We start from the raw sequence: 6,000 nt of genomic DNA, 5'->3' as shown, positions 1-6,000 counted from the left end.
CATGACCCAAAGGTTCATAACGAACCATCGTTGTGTTTACCCAATTTTACCCAATACAAAAACAAATTAAATTAATTTTCTTTTAACCTTTACAATGTGGGGGGTCTGAGAGAGCCCAACGGTTAAAAGAAAATGCTTCACTTTGTTTTTGTATGCGGTAAATTTGTCGCAATACGACGGTGGGTCACAATGACTGATGGGTCAGAATGACCCGAAGATAACACAAGTGTTAATGCTATTTATTATATTGTGAACTTATTTATTCTAACTTATACTATTTATAAACCTTAAGCATCTAGCCTACTTTTCCAGAGGGCTACATTAATATGGCTATTGCCTCGAGACAACCCCAAATACGTGATGAGTAGCCTACATTCGGGTAGTGTCTACATAAACTAGTTGATTCATGTTGCCTGAAGGCCAACATAGTTAATAATACGTGACAGAATTCCTGAAATTCCCATGTGCTTCAGTAGCTCGTGGTGTAATGCAACCGACTGCAGTGATGCATGTGGTTTTGCTCGTGGGATCGAATCCCACTTCATGCGAGCCTGCAAATGTTTTATTTTGTCTCCATTTATTTTGTTGTGAATGGTAAGGTAGTGCGCACATAGCCTATACTTTCATATTCGCCGCAGCAAATATGAGATCCGACTTGAAAATCGCCAGTAATATGTTTGTGAATTTGTGACAAGTCTGGTGATAGAGGCAGGCTGATAGGTACACGCACAGCTGGGAAACCAGTTAGTTTGGAAACCAGTAGGGACATAACACCGGCAAGGAAGTTGAGTCATATCTCAGCAAATTTTTGATGGATTCACATCAAACTTGCTGTATGTACTCAGAACCCTCTTCTGAGGTTGTCCAAAATGTTTTCTAGGTCATTTGACCTACTTGGCCACCTCATTGCTATATTTTTGTTTAAAGATCACGACCATTCTAGTGATGTGTAATTCTACCACATAAAATCATAGCTAGCGCTAGCTATACTCTTCTCCATATCTAAAAAGGTTTGACTTTCTTCCACAATCAAATTGGCCAAACTAGTTATAGATATTTAACTTAAAAAGGTAAATAGTGTTAGCCTGGTCCGAACCAGACTCTAGTACATTTCATTTGTACAGAGGGTCTGGGATCACTCCGTTGACAAGCGTTAACTTCCTTGAAGGGTACTCTGTTGAAGTTTACAACTATTGGATCTGCCCAGAGCCACTCTGATCTGCCATAACCAATCGCTAGCGTTCGCCTTAGCCAACTCTTTCACCACTACTGTAACGTAGCTAGCTGCCGTAGCTGGAAAATCAAACTTTTCCCGAACCCCGTGGGGAGGAGGGCCACAACATCATGGCCACCAACAAAAGTTAGCAAAGATTGTTCTTGCCCGGCTTTTTGGATATTCGGCAGCGTTGCCACAACGGACCGAATGAATGGCTTCGCTCGCATCTTTCTCCGTTGCCATTACTGAACTACAACTCAAACTAGCACACGACATCAACGTCATCGTTCTCATCCACTCCCTCTGTTCGCTGATTGGCCCTATAAAAATTTGATTTGAGAAAACCGACTTATGTGCCGAATAGGGGTAATGCGGAGCGCCCAGCGTTCGAACCGGAAAACAGATGTAATCGTTTCTGCTTCTCACTTCCGTACACATCTGCAGCGCTAGGTGATGCAAAGAACTTATATTGACAGAGAAGTTCAAGCATTTTATAAATTATATTACTCTCTACATTAGGCTAAGTGTGACAGGTAAGAATAAAGTGATGAGTTTATATAACGTTATAATAGCCTAACGTTAGACCGTTTCCCAGGAGGTAACCTAACGCTAGCTCCTACACATTACAACGTTAGCCTACAGTACATACACAAACTAGAGAGGGTACAATTTCTGGGGAAATTGTAGGGTGTGCTTGCTTGCGTCGGTTGCACAGGGTCCGTTTTTTAATGACATTTTTACAACTGATATTTCTGTATATTTTATATAAAAATGCATAATTATTATTTATAAAGATTACATAGATTTAAAAGCATCTTTTTTTTTGCTGCTCATTTACAACTCAAAATACGACTGAAGTGTAGAATGAAATAGATGTCTTCTCATTTCCCCTGCAAGAGGCAGCCTGAATCAAAACGAATACATTTGGCAGACCGGTGTAAAAATTGACCTAATCTCTATGACTTAAACGTCCTTTTAAGTTTTTCCGTTCTCGTGATATTTTCAGGCATTTAGCCTACTCATATTGCATTCATTCATTAATAAAGAACCCCCTTTGAAAATTATTCTACGACGTTACCGGCAGTAGAAGATGGAATCGCGATTCAAACAGTACCATCTGCTAACTGAAAATATGCCCCCAAAAACGTAAATAAGCGTGACATTTATTTAGTGGAAAATTGCTCATTCATTAAAAGCTCACTGGTAGCGATCATTGTCAGTAACAACGCAAAATGCGATATAGCCCTGTGTGGAGAAGCTGCCCCAGTAAATTGTACTACTACAGTACAGTATGCCTACTAGACTACTGCTGTGTTCGTCTTGGTAGCGATTGCGTTGGTTGAATTCGATTTAACGTTCCGTTGTACGTTTTAGGCTGAAATGAATTATTATCATGAACAGATTGACAAAGTTTAGGCTGTGGCAATGAAGTTCAGGTTAGTAGTCAGATAGTTTCACCTATTGAAAGACTTTTGATTTAAGTAAGGGGAGTGCTGAACATCTTCTGTCGCCGTTTGACTTCCTAAACAGCTGTGTAGATGTTTTTGTAGTGTCTAGCATAGGCTCCAGCGTTGCAGTGAGCAACACTGGTTTGAAACCACAGGTAATGATAATTTCACCAACAAATCGTTTACTAATGTAATGTCATAATAAATCCTACAACGAAAATGTATTTGTGAGGAATGTTTATTTTAACGATTGAAAACAGATGCATCATAGACCACTGTAGTATGTGTTGCCCGGGCAACAGAGGCTAATGTCGTGATGCTAATACCTCAGTGAAATAGTAGACTACTGTTTCCAAAAGTAAATGTACTTAATAATAGCAGCTTATATTGTACATTACACATCACAATTGTGTGTCATATCACAAAGTAAAATGAGTAAATAGTTATCACCCTGGCCTCTTTGCTTGTGGCGTTTCTGCAGCTGCCTTGCAGTAAAGCTATAGTTAGCCTAGCTATCCCCCAAGTTAACAGATGCGAAACGAATGTTCTGCCAAAGGTAGTCACGCGTGTTTTCGTGACGTTAGTGACGTAGTGACGTTAGTAACGTCAGTGACTGTGGCTAGCAAATTAGCCACCGTCAGCTTCACTTTTCGCCACAAAAACTTAACTTGGGCCTAAACCATGCAACGGAACGTAAATCCCAATAGAAGCAACTCAATCGCTACCAAGACAAAGCTTTTGACACCTAGGTTGTCTATGTAGGCCAAATATTGACTGAGTTTTAGGGGGGCAAAAAGAAATAAAAAAAATATATATGTGAGAGAACAAAGGTTGTGCCCTTGCCGAAGGCAAAGCACACCCAATAAGTTATCAATGCCATCCATCCATCATCTTCCGCTTGTCCGGGGGTCGGGTCGCGGGGGCAGCAACCTAAGCAGGGAGGCCCAGACTTTCCTCTCCCCGGCCACTTCCACCAGCTCTTCCTGGGGGACCCCGAGGCGTTCCCAGGCCAGCCGAGAGACATAGTCCCTCCAGCGTGTCCTGGGTCTTCCCCGGGGCCTCTTCCCAGTGGGACGTGCCCAGAAAACCTCACCAGGGAGGCGTCCAGGAGGCATCCTTATCAGATGCCCGAGCCACCTCAACTGGCCCCTCTCAACACGGAGGAGCAGCGGTTCTACTCTGAGCCCCTCCCGGATGACCGAGCTTCTCACCCTATCTCTAAGGGAGAGCCCGCGATTGTATTCGCGATCTCGTTCTTTCGGTCACTACCCACAGTTCGTCACCATAGGTGAGGGTAGGAACGTAGTAAGTAAGTTATGTAAGTTATCAATGAAATATATGAATTCAGCAAATTAATTTAAGAAGCTCATTTTAATTTACTGTCATATCCATATAAATCATTATTCTGGTTTCTATGGCTAGGACCTGCAGTTCCTAGAAGGAATTAAGTTTACTAGCCTACTATTAGACAAAAAAACTTTAAAGTTAGCAGGTGCATAAGATTACGCTACCGACAACATTTACCTGTCAGGGTCTTTGGGAAAGCGATGAAAGGCATAAATACTGTCATATTGGTAGTTGTTGCAGTTGTTTGCCGAACACTGCGTTCTTTGAGTCCACTTGGACTTCGTTGTCATATTGTGTCTCTTTCTGTGTAACTGTTATAACTAGCTAGTATGTAACTTATCGCTCTGGATAAGAGCGTCTGCTAAATGACTAAAATGACTAAATGTAACTTTGTTACTATTAGTCCAGGCAAAGTAGTGTTTTACGACAGACTAAATGTATTTTTTTTTTTTTTCAGCTTAGATCATTTCTATGAGGAGTCCAGAACAACATACTAAAAGTCCTAAGAAATCCTAGTTGAGGAAATATGTTAGATTCTCATCAATCCAAGATGTGTGCCAATAAGGCCAGGCAACATTACACCCCAATGGGGCTATTTTTTTCCTTTACTCCTTTCAAAATGAAACTTTACACACTGAAACTACCCATGACAAGTAAATCCTTTTGTACTACAAGTTCTTTAACAATGAATGTTAATATGCAAATGAGCTATACACTAATCGAATATGCCCAAAATACACCCAAATAGGCTTAATTTTTTCCTTTACTCCTACCACAATAAAACTTAACATAGTAAAAGTATACATGAAAAGTAAAGTTTTTTGTATTACAAGTTTCTTTTGAAATTAATTTGAATATGCACATGAGCTCCACACTTATTGAATATGCTCTAATTTGAATAGGCAGAAACACCATTCATATGACAAATACATCGGCCCAATCTTCATCCAATCATCCTTCTGCCAATGACCTGATGGTCATTATTGGCATAAATCTCCCATCCAAAACATGCCACCCCCAGTCTTTTGGTCCATACGTTCACTTCCCCCTTTCCACTCCATCATTTGGTAAAAGATCCGAAGACTATGGAACTTTGCAGCTGTTGACGTTGGAGGGATAGTTACATTTATGCATTTAGCAGACGCTTTTATCCAAAGCGACTTCCAAGAGAGAGCTTTACAAAAGTGCATAGGTCACTGATCATAACAACGAGATAGCCCCAAACATTGCGGATAGCCAAAACATGAAGCATACATTGTGAAAAACCAAATAAGTCCCAAAGGGAAGAACCATAAGAGCATGTTTAGACAAGTTACAATTAAACAACATGAACTTCAGAAGTGTACCTGTATAAAAAGCAAGCAACAATAATATAATTCACAGCGGTACAATAACTTTAAGTCAGTTACAACTAACCAACAAGAGCAACAAGTCTCTCAATAAGTGTCATTGTGATCCTGGAGGAAACTAACATCAGGTCCAGCCAATCATTCCTAAGTACCGGAACAAGTGCGTCTTGAGCCTTTTCTTGAACGTGGGGAGACAGTCAGTGTCTCTGATGGAGGTGGGGAATTGATTCCACCATTGGGGGGCCAGACAGGAGAAAAGCTTGTGTTGGGACCGGGCACTCTTGAGCGGTGGGACCACCAGACGGTTGGCAGAAGAAGACCGTAGTTGGCGGGTGGGGGTGTAAGGCTGGAGGAGAGACTTGATGTAGTCGGGTGCAGTCCCATTTACTGCTCGGAAAATAAACTGAGTCTCCACTATATTACGCTGCACCTCAAAATGCTTCTGACCTTAGATCACAATACTTTCTTTTAGCAATTTACAATTTGTATTGCTGCATACATAGCTTAACTCTTACATACATATACAGTACATTTGCCTCAACCCTTACTTCTGAACAAAATCAACTCCGCTTCAAACCCCCACAAGCTTTTTTCTACCTTCTCCACCCTTCTTAACCCACCTCCCCCACCCCCTCCCTCC

The sequence above is a fragment of the Osmerus mordax genome, chromosome 1, assembly GCF_038355195.1.
Source record: "Osmerus mordax isolate fOsmMor3 chromosome 1, fOsmMor3.pri, whole genome shotgun sequence".
Classification (NCBI taxonomy): domain Eukaryota; kingdom Metazoa; phylum Chordata; class Actinopteri; order Osmeriformes; family Osmeridae; genus Osmerus; species Osmerus mordax.
Note: the sequence above shows the minus strand (reverse complement) of the source record.